Below are 19,300 nucleotides of genomic sequence, written 5' to 3' on the forward strand. Positions count from 1 at the left end.
AGATCATACAGAGATATATTTTAGATATATAGATGGTCTTCAAATACTTCAAAGACCTATAGAATATGGCATTTAAAATGTTTTGTCAATTTAAAATTTTTCATGACAATGAAACCCATCTGTTCTTCACAGCACCAATTTACTTCAGAGAAGATGATGAGCATTGAAGAAACTCCTTATGGAGTTTGCTTTTATTGTGGCAAGGTTAGCCATTGGGCAAAGAAACTGTTCTTGTCTTCAACTGCTGACAATGTGCTGTGTAGACTGGATATGCAGGACACATAGGAAAAAGAACTGTTGACCTTGCCAAAACAAGGCAGCACAGTCTTTCCAAATTCCTGCTTCACAGAAGAGTCTGTCAGATATTCCACAGGACACAGAGAAAAGTGACTGCTGAACTTTGCCAAAACAAGGCAGAACAGTCCTTCAAAATTCCTGCTTTACAGAATAGTGTTGTAGAATATTATTTTATGGTGTATTACTTTCACTTATGTTGCATTTATTTAACTCTGTTGTGAAGTTGTGATACTTTGCCTGTCTAAAACAACTGATGGTCTAATAAAGAACTGAATGGCCAATAGCAAGGCAGGACAAAGGATAGGTGGGGCTGGCTAGCAGAGAGAATATATAGAAGGAGGAATCTGGGAGGAGAGCTAGGAGCCAGAGAAGAAAGAGAACTCCAGAGGCCAGCTACCCAGCTACACAGCAAGCCACAGAGTAAGATTTACAGAAGTAAGAGAATGATAAAAGCCAGAGGCAATAGGTAAATGGGTAAAGAAAAGCTGGCTAGAAACTAAGTGAAGCTAAGGTCAGATGTTTATAACTAAGAATAAGCCTCTGTGTATGATTATTTTGGGAGCCAGGTGGTGGACCCATAAAAGAGCAAAAACAAACAACATTTGAAGAGTCTGCCAGATATTCTGCAGGGCACAAAGGAAAGCAGCTGACGAACTTTTCCAATACAAGGCAAATCAGTCCTTCAAATTTCCTGCTTCACTGAAAATTTTGCCAGATATTCTGGGCCTGTGGGTTGAGGATGGATGCCCCAATGTTGCAGAGAAACTGCCTGTCCAGGTAGCCAAATGTCTCTGTTGTTAGATGATATTACATCCTTCTGGGTCTTTGACGGAGTTGAAGACTAGATAGTTATAGTCGCAGTTTTTTTTAGTTATGATAGAGAGTAAATTAGGTATAAAACTTTAGATTCATTAAGATAGGACAGATAATAGATTATTTTCTTTTAATTTGTCAGACACAAATGAACTGGAATTCACTATATTGTGAATATAATCTTTACTTGATAAATTATTTTTATTGTGTACAGTCTTATTATGTTAAAGTTAAAGCCTTTCATTTTTTTTTTGTTTAGACAAAAAATGGGAAATGTTGTAGAATATTATTTTAAGGTGTGTTACTTTTGTTTATGTTCTGGAACATTTGTTTAATGATGCAAAGATGTGTTTGATTAAATAAAATTCACCTGTGGTCAGGAGACTGAGTCAGCAACAAACTGACAGGAAGTGGTAGGGAGGAGCCAGGTGGAGAAGGATTTTTAAGGAGGGGCGAGGAGAAGCTCAAGGGCTTTTTGAAGGACAGGAGCAAGGAGAGGAAGTGAGCTATCTGCTATTCAACTCTCTGAAGAGCAGAATTCCACCTTAAGCTTTGAATCTTGAGTTCTTTAGAAGGTCAGAGGTTTATTTATGTTTCCTTAATAGCTTTGCAAGAGTAGGAGCCTTAGGGAACAGAATTCCCTCCAGCCACAGCCCTTGCGGCCTAACCGCCTAACCATTGCTGGTAGCATTGGAGCTGCAGCTGCTGATTCAGACAGCCATGGCTTAAAAAGGCAGCAACAATTAAATAAAAGGACAACAGATGGTAGCAGAAGGAGGATCAGGTGTGGGGGAATGGGGTGGAGGGAGATAATACATGGAGAGTGGCTGGAACTGGGGGGTACTTGGGGGGTATTTCAGTAGAAAACTAGTGTAGTGGAGTCTTGCTGGAATATATGAAGGTAATCCTAATGAGGACCCCCAGTCATGGGAGATAGAGTATACACTGGCTATCTTTTGTAGCCAGTCACAGCCTCCAGTGGCAGGACTGGTTTTCCTTCAGATGAGTTGTTGGCCAAGGGAGCCCTGTGGAAATCTCCAAACAACCCAGACTGATGCTAAGACAAAGGGTTGCTCTCTGCAAACTGACATCAGGACCTCACTGCTGAGAACAACATCCACACAACTCATTGAACATGGTGAAGCTCAGCTTATGCCTACATGGAGCCTTTACCCCTATGTTCTAGTGTCTTTGGTATGGGAAGGTACTCTGTAGCTATTGAAAGAGAAAAGTGTACACCAACTCAGCCACAAAACCTTTGACCTACAATCTTTCCTACCTTCAAAATTTGCTAGGACAATGGTGGCACAGAATTTGTGGGAGTAGCCAATCAATGTTTGATTTAACTTAGGCCCACTCTACCGGAAGTAACCCATACCTGACACTGCTTGGGTACCAAGAAGCAGAGAGGATGGAGGTCACCAGGAGAACAGGCCCTCTGAATCAACTAAGCAATGTGGATAGGAGCTCACAGAGACTAAAGCAGCAAGTGCAGGACGTATATGGGTCTACACAAGTCCCTCTATGTATATATTTTAGCTATTAGCTTAATATTTTTATGGGACTCCTGACTATGAGAACAAGTGGGTTTCTGACTCTTATTCATGTTCTTGGGACTCTTTTCCTCTTGTTGAGTTGTTTTGTCCAACTTCACTATAATAAATAGTTTCTGCTTAATCTTATTATATTTTATTTTGTCATGTTTGGTTGTTATCTCTTAGAAACCTGTTCTTTCCTATTTAGAGACAGAAAGGGCATGGATCTACAGGGGAGTGGAAGTGGGGAAAAACTGGGAGGAATAGAAGGAAGGGAAACTGTAATCAGGATATATTATATAATAATCTATTTTCAATAAAAAGATTTTATCATACAGATTATTTGAACTTTATATTCTTAAAGGCAGGAATAACAGAAAAATCAGAGAAATTCAAGTAGAAATTTGGAGATTTCTGGTATTATAAATTCATTTTCAGTAAGATCCCAAAGTGCTATATTTTGTATCCAAGAAAAATAAGAATATAAAGATACATAAAATATACTGATTTGCTCAAATATCAGTACACTATAATTCCAGTATCCTGATACTAACATTGCTGTGGCAGCTTTGTTTTGCTAATGTTTGCATTAGAATTCTAGGTGTGTTGGAGTAAATGCACAGCAGAAATGGAGTCACTTTTGACATACTACATTACATATATGCACAGTCATCCCTCAAAATGCAAGGATGTTGCCTTTGAGAAACAGAATTTATCAAGCATTCATTAGAGGATAAAATCACCATTTTATTCACATTTTAATATTTCTCAAATTTTCCTATAATTCACTGAATGTCAAAAAAAATCTCACAGATGGTTATTGTTAGCCCCATCTCACAGATTAAAACCAGAAAGACCCCAACATTTAAATGAACTGTACAAGGTCACCAGATTCTAGCAAGTAGTATTTGAACTTAGACCTTCATTATTGGAGTCCCAATGTTCTTTCAGTTATTTTTAGGGCAACCTTGCTAAAGGATATATTAAAATGAACTTACACATGGAGGATGAAGGAAGTCTTTATCTCTGAATGTCATCACCCAAGAAAAACAAAGAAAGAGACTGAATACATCGCCCACTAACAGTTTGGTAATATCCACTGAAGATTTTAAATATGAAGATATATTACATTTTGTATATATGCTGGGGTGGGCTGGGCTGTACTTGTATATGGGCTATATATGCGTAGTGCATGCACATGAGCAGAGTGGCACAGGAGATGGAGACAGGGTTTCTCACTGAACTGTAAGCATGCTGTTTTGGCTAGGCTGGTTGGCAGTGGGCCCCAGACATCAGCTTGTTTCCACCCACCAATGCTGGGGTTACAGGCATGTGCAGACAGACACGCCTTGTTTTGTATGTGGATGCTCGGTATTAGAACTCAGGTCTGCATGATTGTAAAGCACATGCTCTTATCTACTGAGCACTCTCCACCCACTGTATTTTATATACTGAAAAGTTAAACATAATAACTCCATGTTTTGGTCCTTCAGAATTTATAACCTTTCAAAATTTGTAAGAAATTCTCAATCTTGACTAACTTCTAACCTGTTAAGAAGGAAATGTGTAACCAACCAGAGGTAAGCCCTTCCACCATGATATATAAGCCTGCCCTATATTACAGTACAAAAAAAGATGCCTGGAATTCAGCAGCTATCACATAATAATATACTTCTGTGTTGAGTCAGTCTCTTAGCCCCAGATTAACATCCCCCACTATCGGCAAGAATTTTTAAATTAAAAGTCTGTTCTAAATAAAATGTAATAAACAACATGTACATTGCTAGCAGAGTGTGTTTTCATCACAAGTAGTAAACTATCTGATTTTTTTAGACTTTGTTCTCTCTTTTCCCTCTTGTGTCTATTTCATTGTTCTCTAGCCACATCTGTTCTCTTGCTGCTGTTTCTGGAAATGCTACAAATTACCTAGTGCCCTGGACCCTCACGCTACCTAGATTAAGCCCAGATCTAACCATGGCTTGAGTCCCATTCTTTGTCTGCAAACAGAATTCATTGAATCAGATCTGGACTTACTGTCACATTGAACAACAAGCTTAGATTATTTACTACTGGTATAAATGTGTGTGATATTTTTCTAAAAATGTCCATCTAGTAAATTCTCCCAGAGAAAATGGCCCCTTTATATTCTCACCTTGTTTTTTTTTTTTTTTTTTTTTTTTTTTAAATCTTTCTCTAACATCACAGTGGAAGGTTGCTGTGGTCATCTCACACATTCTCTTAGATCTAGTCAAAGTCTATTTAGGACAATGTTATAAATACCATTATATCTTTATATCTATCTATCTGTCTGTCTGTCTGTCTATTTAGCTATCTATCTGGAGAGCTTATATTAACAACACTTGGTTATTTTCTCCTAAATACTATTTGTATTCTTCTAAATACTACTTGTACTCCCAGGAGTGGCTGGTGTAAAGCTAAAGCTTGTTCCTTTACTGGCACTGTTAGGACAGGAAGAGACTTTGGAAGGTTGATTTTCCCCCATACTTATTCCACAGAAATTAAACGAAATGGGAGGCTTTGTTTCACTCAAAATATGGCTTCCAATACTGACCAGAGCATGTAAATGTATCTTTACAATCTACAACTTGCTCTCCCAGGAACAGCTTTTATAGATTTAGATATTTGTCATAAAGTATTCTATTTATTTCCCAGCAGCTGGTGTCAAAAAAGTTGTTGTTGTTTTTTTTTAATATTCCTTTTAAATAAATAAAATCTGTTTTCATATTGTGTAAAATTAGTTTTGCCTGCTGTGAGTTTGTGGCATTATGAAGTGATCATTTCTTCCCATGAATTATTTAAAATGAGGATATCAAAATCTGACTGAACAATACAATGAACTACACAATACAATTTAATTTTATAATACACGAGTTCATACAAGTATCTCACAATACACAGCAGTTGCAGTGCATTGGATCAAAATTTAGCAGATCAGATCTCAGCTACGTACTTTCTCATATCTTGGGCTACAGAATCACTCATATTTGGCAGTCCACAGACACTCAAGTGTGTTTACGTTCTTTACGACATTGAGTTTGTCAACTGTTTTGTGTCATTATCAAACATTATTAGTATTAATTGCATTTCCTGTGAATCCTCTGATTATTTTATCTTATAGAACAAATAAATGCACTTATGTGACCAAAATTCCATAGGTATTCTTACTATAGACTTCACAGATTCCCACTATGCTGGTAGGACTTCTTTCAAAGTTGCCACAAGTGTTAAGGTGGGTGAGGCGGCACGAATGAATGATCTACTAATGAATAAGGAAAAGCATGGCAAGAAGATATAACAAATACTGAATCGGGGGGACCAAGGGTTAGCTTGGATTTGATACTTATGCTTTAATAAAGTGTAATGAGAAAACAACCTTGATTTTTTTCCCCTCAGAGTATTTTACAGCATTATATAAGAGAAATCATGTCTGATTAACTCAAGTGCATTGAGAGAGTCAGTGTATATTATTTCAGCATTCAAATAGCCTCTGAAAAAATTTTACCACACACACACACACACACACACACACACACACTCACAAAAACAACATATTATGGGATATCACAGGTGGTTTGTCAAAGAAAGAAACTAGCTTAAAACACAGAATAGAGGTTAATGAGCACATTTTGCTAAGTTCTACATATTGTACGATAACAGATACCTAACAAAACTCTGGATTGACAGTATCAATCTCACCACCAACTCTTCCAATCAAGCTTCACTACCTCTGTCTCTCATGAAAGGCACCACCATCCTCCTAGTCAATCAGAACAAAGTTACCCTCAGCATCTACATTATTCTCAACAAGCCCTATTAACCCAACCCTCAAATCACATCCCCAAACCAGTCATCTCTCCACACCTCCGACATCACCAATTCAAATCACAGTTCTCTTCCTGCCAGTTTCCTATTTCCACTGTGGCCCTTTGAAATCTAATATCAAAGCAGAAGCTGGAGTAATCTTAAAATACAGGGCAAATTATATTGTTCCATTGTATGAAATAATAGTTTATGTTGCAATAAGAATAAAATTCAAAATCATAAAAAATTAATGTCTCCATCATTTGTGTTCATCTCTCTTAGCAGATCGGCCACAACTTGTTTTGTCTCTTTGCTTCTTCTGTTTTGTCCCTAAAACAAGTTAAAACTATTACTAAGTTTATTTAGACTGTAAGTATTGCCCCTGTAAAGCTGTCCATTTCCTAGATCTACACATGGCTTATTTTCCCCACTTTCTAAGATCAACTAGAACTGCTACATAGATGCCTTTTGTTCTCCAATCATGATACACAAAGCATATTCAATTTATTCTACCTTGCCTCATTGTCCTTTATGAAGTAAGTACTAGTGTCAGCCTTATCTATATCTTGTTTATTTACGTCCATGGGTGTTGTTTCCATTTGAGGGTAAATTACAAGAGGTGTATCTCTTGGATGAATTGCTACATCAATTTTCTATTACTGAGTAGTAATTTATCCAAAAACATACGAGATCAAAAAAATGGATAAGCATTAGCTTCAAGTTTCTTTGAGTCAGGAATGTGGGTGTAAGATTGGGTGTCCCTGAGATTAAGTCTCTCATGATTAAACTACCAGCCAAATACGATGTATCACCTGATAACTCTAATTGAGTGATCTACTCACTAACTAATTTACTCACTAACATGTTGGCAGCCTTGACCTCTTCTTCATAGGATGACCTCATGACAAGGACATTGATGAGTCTTTCTCCATGTAATTTTATCCAGGCAAGAAAAGAGAGGTACCATGACAAAAACCACAGTCATTTCAAAATACATTCTTTTTAGTGATATTCCATGGCTTTTATTCACTGTCACAGTGATACACTAGCCTCAGCCAATAACAAAAGAAAGACAATTATATATGAAAGTATAGACACAGGACATAGAGACCATTATATATACCACCGTAAAAGATGCCTATCTATCTCAACTATTCATCTAGCATATATTCTAGCATTTAGTAAATAAGCTAAGAGAAAAGAATTTTTACTTATTAGTAGTATATGGTAACCTGTCAAAACTTAGGGTCTTTTCCAAGCCCCCTCCATCTAATCAATAAACTCACTAAAACAGAGACATGTAAGCCAATAAAAATAAAAAAGATAACAGGGAGTAAATTTGATCACAGAGTGTAAGCAGAGAGTAGCAGTACAGTCCCAGTTCCTTTACTAGTAAAATAAAGTAAGAGCACTACGGGAGTAACTATCAAACAGCTCTCAAGAAATCTTTCATCTAGGGCCTCAAAAAATGAAGGCATCAAACAAACGTTAATAATTAGACTGACATTTGTTTATTTTGTTGTTGTTTCTTTTCCTGAAAATAGATTTTTTTCATCCCATATATTCTGGTTACAGTTTCCCCTCTGTCTACTCCTCCCAGTTCTTCTCTTTCTCCTCTCCCACCCAAAATCACCCTCTGTCTCTCACAGAAAATAAACAGGTTTCTAAGGGATAATATTAAAATGTAGTAAAATGAAACAAAAACAAACAAATCAGAATAGGACAAAACAGAAGGAAAAGAGCCCAAGAAAAGGCACAAGAAACAGAGACACAGAGAAATATGCATTCTCACATTTAGATATCCCATAAAAACACAAACCCAGAACCCATAATATATACACAAAATCTGAAGGGTAAAAAAAAATAGACAAAAAATAAAACCAAACAAAAACTGACAAAATTTTATGAGACAAGGAACCTCCAAAGATCTGTTGAGTTTGCTTTTTGTGGGCCATCTACTGATGGGAATGCATTCTGTCCTTAAGAGTAGTTCCCAAAGCCAGACAATATTTAGAGATTGAGAAACCTCAGAACATTAAGCACTAAAAGACATGTCTATGTAAAATGATTTTTAAAAGGTCTCATAAATAAAAACAAACCTGGAGCCAGGTATTGGGGTGAATGCTGAAAGATCAGAGAAAGAGAACAAGTCACAGTCACCTCACCTTGCCAATTCCTCAGCTGATCTTGTTTTCTCAAATTGGAAGCCTCTGTGTTCTCATCCAAATGGATCTCAGCTGAACTGCTGCTCAAAAGCCTAAAAGCTTAGCCAGGCTAGTTCCTGGTCCTCACACATTATATACCTTTCTGCTTCCTACCATCACTTCCTGGGATTAAAGGCATGTGTCACCATGCCTGGCTGTTTCCAGTGTGGCTTTGAACTCAATGCTAGGATTAAAGGTGTGTGTGTGTGTGTGTGCCACCATTTTCTGGATTCTATGTCTTTCTAGTGGCTGTTCTGTTCTCTGACCCCAGATAAGTTTATTAAGGTGCACAATATATTGGGGGACACAATATCACCACATGCCTATACCAAATGCCTTCCCCAGGGCTCAGGAAACCCTGTGGAAGAGGAGGCACAGGAGGCAGAAAAAGTCAGAGCCAGAGGAAATGGAGGACACCAAGAAAAAACATAAATCAACACGATCAAAGCTCATATCAAGTCAGAGACTCAGACAGCATGCACACACAGAGCACCAGATGGAGCCCTACAGCAGAAAGGAAAAGTGGACACAGACTCCCACCCCTAATCCAGAAGCTATCTCCAATTCATAACCACTTACAAAGGAAAATTTAGTTTTATTCAAGATAGTCACTGGGAAAACTATATCTCTTATTGATGACAAATACGTATAAAAGAGGCATTTTTTTTCAGAGAAAATAAGGTAAATCACATTTTTAGGCTGATGCTATTTGACATGGAACTTATAAATTACCCCAACTATTGCCTAATCACACTATTCTGAACCTTTAACTAAAAAGATTAATAACATCTTGGGATTCATTCACTGTACTGAAAACAAACTAGAAAGGTTTGTGTGTTATCATTAAATGTTAACAACTCTGAATAAGCATAATAATGCATTTGTAGTCCCTGCAATCCTTAAAGGCCTAAATAAAAAGGGACTGCATGACTTTGGATTGGGGAGACACACAGTACAATGGCAATTAGGCTCTCTGAAAGCTTAAAGATGATAAGAAGTGGATCCTAGGCTCAGGGTAATCAAACAACTAGTCATAAAATCCTAATATATTAACATCAGGTACAAAACTACACATCTGCAAAAGAACAAATATAGACAAGGAAGGATCCATGTTTGAAAGGCAACAAAGATTAGCCAATTGAGAAATTCATAGGCAATATACCAACACAGACTACAGTAGACTTGGGGACTGTAGCATGTAGAAAACTTATTGAGGCCTCTATTTATAACCAAACAGGCAAATGAGTCTCAAATTTAATGGAGCCACTCTAAAAGTATTACTAGCATTCCTAACAAGATGTTACTATTCCTGTCCTAATGATGACAGAGTAGCACCAATATTCTACTGGTGGCCATAACAGCAATAGCATTAATCTATTATTTGGATCTGTTTGTCTCTATCTACTTACTGACCTACCTAGTTTCCATCATTTCTGCAAAATTTTACTTTACTGTGCTTTATCTATTCAATATTCCAAAGGCATTCCTACAGTACAAGAATCTCTCCAAATGGTTCTTAGAACATTTAGTGTAGTGGATAAAATGGTAACACTAAAGAAGAAATGCTCAAATCATAATCCAAACAGAATCTGTGACTGTGATCACATTTGTAAAAATGGCCTTTACTTAGGGCTGAAGAAATGGTTCACCAGATGTGTACTTTCGGCTCAAGCAGATGACCTGAGTTGGTTCTCAGATCCCACATGATGGCTCAGAAACTCCTGTAACTCTAGTTCCAGAGTATATGAGGCACTCTTCTGACCTCTCCAGGTACCAGGAATGCATGTAGTGTATATACATACATGAAGGCAAAAAACTCATATACACAAAATAAATAAACCTTAAAATTTCCACTAATTTCAAGGGTCTTTTCAGATATAATGGGGCTAAGGCTCTTTAGACTAGATTATCCTATATTACTAAGGGGTACATGAACTCTAATGATGGTTTGTAGAAGTGACACAAGAGGAAAAGAAGCAAATGGCAGAAGGCCATCTGAGGAGAGAAACATAGGTCAAAATTGTACCACTACAAGCTAAAAAATAGTTGGAACCACTAGAGGATGACAGAGCAAGGAAAGATTCTCACACAATTGTGAGAGATAGTGCAGCCATGCCAACATGTTAATTTCAAAGTCTGGTCTCACTACTTTGAAAGAACAAGCTTCTAACGGTTTAAGCCATTAAAAGCATGATCATTTATTAAGGCAACCATAGGAAAACAGTATACTCAAACAAATAAGTGCATTTCTCAGAGAGGAATGTAAAGCAGTAGCAGAACATGTGACATGAGCTCAACAAGAACAACAACAATAGATATGGGCAGAAAAAAATCCCAGGACGTCTCAGCCCTACACAAAAACTATAAGGAATGCTAAGAGTAGGAGAAATAATCTTCCCCAAGAAAGAGCACATCAAGTGGTTATCCAGTACCTAAAATGAATACACACACATACACACACACACACACACACACACACACATCTAACATGTAAAAAATAATGAAAATGATGGCATGAATCTGCAAGAGAGCAAGGTGAATATATGGGATGATTTGGAGAGAAAAAGGGGGAGAAGAAATGATGTAATTATATTATAATCTGGAAAAATAAAAGAAGAAAAGAAAGAAAATTTGAGTGATATAGACTCAGGTTTGGATCTAGGATTTCTCCACTAGTTGTGTGTCTTTAAACAAGTTATTCTTTATGTCTAATCATCAAGTACTTAATTAGTAAGATGATGGTGAACTCCCTTACAGGATCATTGTGGGTCATGTCTATGATGTACTTCACTGTAGGAAAATCAGTAATATTCTGCTTTAGGGACTGGAGAAATGGCTTAGTGGTTCACAGCACATACTACTCTTAGAAAGGACCCAAGTTCAGTCTCACACACCTAATTCAGGTACCTGACAAAAGCCTCTATTTGTAGTTCCAGAGGAACCAACACCTGCTTCTTGATTCCAAAGGCCCTTGCACTTGTGCACATATTACACACAGACACAAATGTACCTATAAATAAAAAACAATAAATTTAAATATTTAAGAATATTCTTCTTTATATCTAGTGCTCAATCAGTTTATTGATAAACTTAACAGTGTGCTACACAAAAATATATATGTATATAGATACACATATATGTATATATATATACATATATATATGTATACACACATACACACACATGATTTTCCTTGAGATTCAACAAATATTTTAGTAAGGTATTTATTAGCGCTGAAGAAACTGATTTATTTGGGAATTAGTTATATAATTTCAACTGCTTCACCATTGTTTGTTCACCGAATTTTTGAACCTTTTGTTTAAATTGAGTATCTTTGACATTTTAAAATTAATTCCTTAGTTGTTCATTAAACCATATTCTGTATGAATCTTTTCCTATCTCATTCCAAAAATCCTATATAGTTTATTGTAGCATGAATCTTAAAACGTCTTATTAATAAAAACAAACCCAGAGTCAGGTATTGGGGTGAATGCTAAAAGATAAGAGAAGCAGAACAAGCCACATCCAAATTCACCTTGCCAACTTCTCAGCTGATCTTGTTTCCTCAAACTAGAAGCCTCTGTGTCCTCATCTGAATGGATCTCAGCTGAACTGCTGCCAAAAGCCTAAAAGCTTAACAAGACTGTAGTTCCTGGTCTTCATGCCTTATACTCCTTTCTGCTTTTTGCCATCACTTCCTGGGATTAAAGGCATGTGTCACCTTGCCTGGCTGTTTCCAGTGTAGCTTTGAATTCACAGAGATCCAGATGGATCTCTGCTTCCCAAGTGATAGGATTAAAGGTGTGAGTGCCACCATTTTCTGCCCTCTACGGCTATCTAGTGGCTGTTCTGTTCTCTGACCCTGGATTAGTTTATAATGGTGCACAATACATTGGGGGACACAATATCACCACAGTTTATGACACACAAATAAAAATGGATCAGAGCATTATTAGGGAATGTTTGCTGCTGGCCTGGGTATAAAGTAGCTATAGGGACAAAAATGTAGTAACAAAATTCTCTTAATTATTAGCATCATAAAATTTAAAACAGTACACTAATCTCCATAGAGATCCAAAACAAACAAGGGGGCCTTCACTCAACCCTAATAAAAACAGATAAGAAATGGACGAAATAGCAGTAATTTCTCCAGAAGAATAATGTAAGAATTAAGCAATTCAGGTATTTCTGATTCTAGAATAATTCCTTAATTATAGAAAGTTGAGAATCTAATAATAACTATTCAAAATACATATAACAAAGGTAAACAAATTTCTAAGAACTGATGTTTTTCATTTTGCTAGGAACTGAAGTACCATGGAAATTAAAGTTGTCACTATTTGCAAATGATGTGATTTCATACATGGGAAAAGACTCCACCAAAAACCTCCCAACTATGAAAATAATAAAATGATAGCAAATTTCAGGAGAAAAAAATATGTAAGAATCAAACTCATTGTTCTACATCAGTGGCAAATTACTGAAACAGAAATCATAAAAGCAATCCAATTTATAACACCTATTAAATATAACCAGAGAAACTAAATATATCTATAATGAAAATTAGTGAACATTGAAGAAAGATATTAAAGGAGACACATAAATATGTGAAAATATACTATGCTCATGGATTGGTAGAAACAATATTTTTATAATGTCCATATTACCAAAAATGATCAAGAGATTTAGTGCAATTCTTATCAAAATACTCATGACACTCTTCACAGAACTGTAAAATTCCTTAAAACTTATATGGAAACACACACACACACACACACACACACACACACACACACACACAGAGCAACTGTAATAGCTAATGCCATTTTTTTTTTTTTTACCAAAAGAACAAAGCAGGAAACAGCACATCATCTGCTTTAAAATATATTATGAAGCTGCATTCACCAGAACTTTCAGGACTTTTTGGAACTGGTTTAAGTACACGTTACAGAATGGAGTGCCTAGGAGAAAACCTATACATAAAGTAAGTTGCTTTTTTTTACAAAGATGTTCTTGCTGGAGAAATTAACTGTGCTGAGAAAAATGTTCACACACACAGGCAAATGAAACTACAGTCCAACCTTTTGTCAGTCATAAAAATTATCTGAATTGAATTAAATACTTTAATGTAAGGCTAACTACTAGAAGAAACTACTAGAAGAAAACAGGAGGCTTCTGGGCATTGACATTAGCAAGGATTTTCTGGATAAGAAATGAAAGAAAATACAAATAAATACAATAACACCAAGCTGAAAGCTTCTTTACAGCAAAAGAAACAATGGAAAGAAAAAACAACCAAGATCTGGAGAAAATAATTTGCTAAATATATATCTACTAAGGGGGTTAATACCCATACCCCATAAGAAACTAGAAAATAACATCAAATATTTTAAATTGGCAATAGACCTGGATTTACATTTCTCAACAGAAGATAAATAGTTCATAGGTATATGAAAAAATATTCTATGTCACTAATTACCAGGAAATGGAAATCAAAACCACAATGAAAGCCAGTGGGTAAAAGCACATGCTGAAGACCTGACAACCTGAGTTCCAACCCAGCATCCCATGATGGAAAGGGAGAATCAACTTCTAAATGTTGTCTTTTGACCTGCACAGGCATGCTATGATACATGTGTGCCCACAGTCATACACTGACATCACACAAAGACACACACAATAATGATAAACAAGAAATTTTAAATTACAAGGAAATAGCATATTCCTCCAGTAAGAATAGCTATTCTCAAAAAGACGGAAGATAACAGGTAATGGTGAGAATTTCATAAAAAGGAGACCCTTGTACACTGTTCATGAGAATGTAAATTGGTATCATCACTTTGGAAAACAGTATGGAAGTTTTGTACTTCTGGTTATATATGCCTTGAAATTAGTATGGTAAAGGACATCTACATTGTCATGTTCATTATAGCATTATTTACAATGGCTAAGAAATGGAAACAAACAGGGAGTCTATTAACTATTGAATGGCTAAAGAAAGTATAGTAAATATGAACAATGCAATGCTGTTCAACTATAAATGCAGAAAACCAGAGGCTAATGAGGAAGAAGGGAGGTGGGAGGGGTTGAGACATAGATATTGTTATATTAGGCAGGAATTAGAAGAAGTTTGCTACTGTAAAGCAGGGAGGCTACAAATAACCAAAATGTTATCTGTACAATCCAAAAGTTTGAAAAAAGGATTCAAAATTTTAACATAATGAAATGATATATATATATTTAAGAATATAGATATAGTTAAGCATATTTAAACATTACACAATGGAAAACATCTAAATATTGCATTCCCTACTAATATATACATTTTACATACCTATACTAATGAAAATTAAACTTAATTAAAAAAATCTTTCTTACAAGCTTCCAAACAAATTAAAATGTAACAAATTAGCTTTATCTTAAATCACAGAGTCATATAAAAATTATTTCTTTATTCATGCATTCAACAAGCTTTCATTAAATGTTTCATCAATTTCCACAAGAAGGTGTCATGTTTGGTACTAGAGCTAATGCTTGCAAAATGATATACTATTTATTTTTAAAAATAGATTTAGGTAAAATAACCAGTAAAAATAAAACATATCAGGCTGGAAAGGTGGCTCAATTGGTAAATGCTTACCTACTATACACAAAGCCCTGGGTGTGACGCCCAGCATCACATAAATGTGCGTAGTGGCATAGGCTTGTGAATCTAGCTTTTAGGAGACAGGCAAGAACATCAGAATGTCAAGGTTAGTCTCAACTACAAAGCAAGTATAAGGTCACCCTGAGATTTATAAGACCTTGTATCATAAACAAACAAAGAAAGCTTACATTTACAGAAGTATAATATAAGAAAAATTTCATTAGTTAGGTAATCAGGGAAGGCATCCCAGAGAAAATCAGTTGTAATATAGACTTGATAAAATGTTTTACTTCAGTGAGGTGAGCACAAAGGGAAAAGGGATAATGAAGAGTGTTTTAAAATATCGGAGGATGGCTGCTATGAGGGAAGGACATGAGTCATTCTACAAGAGACAGTGGCTAGGTTGCAAGATTAATATTAAGTGTGTAAAGGTAAAACTAGATGGCTCCCTGAACTATAGACATAGCTTTGATATGGTTAGACAAAAAAGATTAAAGACATGCTCATAGAAAAAATCAACAACTAGGGACCAGTTGGATGTGGGGCCCAAGAGGATTTTGAGAAGGAAACACCACTTGAATACTTAATGGCAATCCTAGAAAGAAGAGCATATTTGAGAGAAAAGTTTAGTTTGGCACATTGGTGAGTCTGGAGGGTGTATGGGTCCTTCAAGCAAAGAACTCTAGAAAGCAGTGCTGAGATATAGTCCAAGCTGGGAAAAGATATGGTAACCGTTCAGAAATATAATACAGGTATAGGAGAAAGTGATGTGTTCTAGGGATCCAAATTGGACAGGGTGCCTACAAGGGAGTTCTTAGAACAAGAGCTTCTAATGCTGCAGAGGTTAAGACTATCTTCACAGATAACTGAATCATGATAGCAAACAGTTCTGTACTACAATTCAACACTCTCACTTCCATTCATTCCCTCTGACTCTGAAATATGTTTGTGGGATATATAGGAAGGAATACAGTACAGGGAGGGTTATAGATGTTGGAATCCCTATGTGGTTTCAAGTATACGGGTATAGAGGTATTGAACCTAATTCCCATAAGATGAGTTAAGTGCTTTAGGAAATTGTATGGGGTGAAATTATTTCAGCACTAAAGCGGATGCTTATGACCATTTCCAAACAAACTAAACTAAATGCCCTATTTGAATTTGCTACCTAACCACTCCTTGTATATAATTTACATATCTTTCCCCCTCTTCTCTTCAAGAAACAGTTTTGTTGAAATACACTTGATAGAGGTTAATGCACATAAATTTAAAGTATAAAATTTAGATGCTTTGACACACTGATTATCTCATGAAGCCATTACCACAATGAAGTAACAGTTATTCATCACCCCTAAAAAAGTGTGATTAAGAAACTTTGGACTTGTTATCACTTATTACACATTAGCTTCAATTTCCTAAAACTGTATATATAAGTAAGATCAGACAGTATGAACTTACTTTCCTTTTCTTATACTCCACATATTATTTTGAGATGTACCCATGTATCACTAATTCACTCCAATTCATTCTTTTGTGGTCATCTGTTACACTGTAATCATTTAGCCCTGTCTTTGAATGGTCATACAAGTTGTCCAACATTCTAGCTAATATAAACAAAGCTGTTAGGAACATCTGTGTATAACTCTAACAAAAATGTTTGCTTTCTTTGCTCTTGCATAGGAGTGAAATTGCTAGATCACACATAAATTTTTGTTTGAGTTTAAAAGAAATTAAAGGCACCAGAATATTTCCAAAGATGATATAACATTTTACCTTTTGACTGATTTCCCACATTCTCACAAGTATGTTTACTCTACTTAATTTCAACCATTCCAAAAGGTGTGTAGTAGTAGCTCATGCCTTCAATTTGACATGCTGTTTGTCTATAAGCTGGAAAGTTGAGCATATTTTTAATGTGATTGTACCTTCTGTGGTCTAAAGCTTTTGACCATTGCACACAGTATATGTCTTCTTAATGTAACAAGCATTAAAAATTCTCTAAGAAATAATTTCTTTGCTAATATTTTCATACAGCATGTATCTTATTTTTTCATTGTTATTAATAATAATTTCAAGCTCTCTGCTCCTCCCTGTTCCAGAGACAGCCGCATCTTTCTGTGCAGTGCCAGCCTCGTTCCTGAGACATGATGGTGAAGGTCGGAGTGAACGGATTTGGCTAAATTGGACGCCTGGTTGCCAGGGCTGCCTCCCAGACTGGCAAAGTTGATATTGTTGCCATCAATGATCCCTTCATTGTCCTCAACTACATGGTCTACATGTTCCAGTATGACTCTACCCATGGCAAGTTCAACGGCACAGTCAAGGCTGAGAACAGGAAGCTGGTCATCAACGGGAAGGCTATCACCATCTTCCAGGAGCGAGATCCCGCCAACATCAAGTGGGGTGAGGCTGGTGTCGAGTATGTTGTGGAGTCCACTGGTGTCTTCACCACCATGGAGAAGGCTGGGGCCCACTTGAAGGGCGGGGCCAAAAGGGTCATCATCTCCACCCCTTCTGCTGATGCCCCCATGTTTGTGATGGGTGTGAACCACTAAAAGTACGACAATTCACTCAAGATTATCAGGAATGCTTCCTGCACCACCAACTGCTTACCACCACCACCACCACCACCACCCCCACCCTCATCCCCCGCCAAGGTCATCCATGACAACTTTGGCATTGTGGAAGGACTCATGACCACAGTCCACACCATCACTGCCACCCAGAAGACTGTGGATGGCCCCTCTGGGAAGCTGTGGCGAGATGGCCGTGGGCCCAGAACATCATCCCTGCATCCACCGGTGCCACCAAGGCTGTGGGCAAGGTCATCCCAGAGCTGAATGGGAAACTCAGGGGCATGGCCTTCCGTGTTCCTAACCCCAATGTGTCTGTCGTGGATCTGACATGCCGCCTGCAGAAACCTGCCAAGTATGACGACATCAAGAAGGTGGTGAAGCAGGCGTCAGAGGGCCCACTAAAGGGCAACCTGGGCTACACTGAGGACTAGGTTGTCTCCTGCGACTTCAACAGTGACCCCTACTCTTCCACCTTCGATGCTGGGGCTGGCATTGCTCTCAATGACAACTTTGTGAAGCTCATTTCCTGGTACGACAATGAATTTGGCTACAGCAACAGGGTGGTGGACCTCATGGCCTGCATAGCCTCCATGGAGTAAGAAGCCCGCCCTGGACCACCCACCCCAGCAAGGACAGCAAGAGAGACCCTCGGCTGCTGAGCAGTTCCTGTCCCATCCCTTGATACTGAGCATCTCCCTCATAGTTTCCATCCCAGACCCTCAGAACAACAGGAGGGGCTTAGGGAGCCCTACTCTCTTGAACACCATCAATAAAGTTCACTGCACCCATCAAAAACTAATAATAATAATAAAACTAATAATAATAATAATAATAATAATAATAATAATAATAATAATAATAAGTAAATCTGTTTTTCGAGACAGGGTTTCTCTGTGTTAACAGCCCTGGCTGTCCTGGATCTCGCTCTGTAGACCAGGCAGCTCTTGAACTCACAGAGATCCACCTGCCTCTTTCTCCCAAGTGCTGGGATTAAATGCATGTGCCACAACCACCCAGCAAAAAGATCAAAATATAGTTTATCAATTCATTCCTTTTAATGGCTTACAAATGAATCATATATTAATCATCTCCTAGCAAACTACATAGTTTATTTTTTTACTACAGATTCCAAGTGTATAGAACATGACCTGACACACACTATCAATATTAATAAATATCTGACAAATAAATGAACCACTACAAGTACTGAAATGTATATTATAGAAACTTAGTCACCAGAATCTTAGAAAACCAAATGATCTCAAGTTCAAAGTATAATTCAGCTTCTTATCAAATCTAATATGAAGTCTGGCTGATACAAGGACCCAGATTTTTTAAATCCTGCTGGTATGAAAACCTGGCATTATTTCTCTGGAGACAGTATTTCCTACTCTACAATGTGAACCT

The 19,300-nt window shown here is 37.0% G+C and overlaps 1 protein-coding gene and 1 pseudogene across 2 annotated transcripts in view; one reads left to right on the forward strand and one right to left on the reverse strand.

Moving 5' to 3' along the window:
• Zbtb20 (zinc finger and BTB domain containing 20) overlaps positions 1 to 19,300 on the reverse strand; it is a 560,418-nt gene that overhangs the window by 485,965 nt on the left and 55,153 nt on the right. The gene's annotated exons all lie outside the window — the stretch shown is intronic.
• LOC131922119 (glyceraldehyde-3-phosphate dehydrogenase-like) lies at positions 17,465 to 18,492 on the forward strand (annotated as a pseudogene).

Source organism: Peromyscus eremicus, chromosome 12, assembly GCF_949786415.1.
Source record: "Peromyscus eremicus chromosome 12, PerEre_H2_v1, whole genome shotgun sequence".
Lineage (NCBI taxonomy): Eukaryota > Metazoa > Chordata > Mammalia > Rodentia > Cricetidae > Peromyscus > Peromyscus eremicus.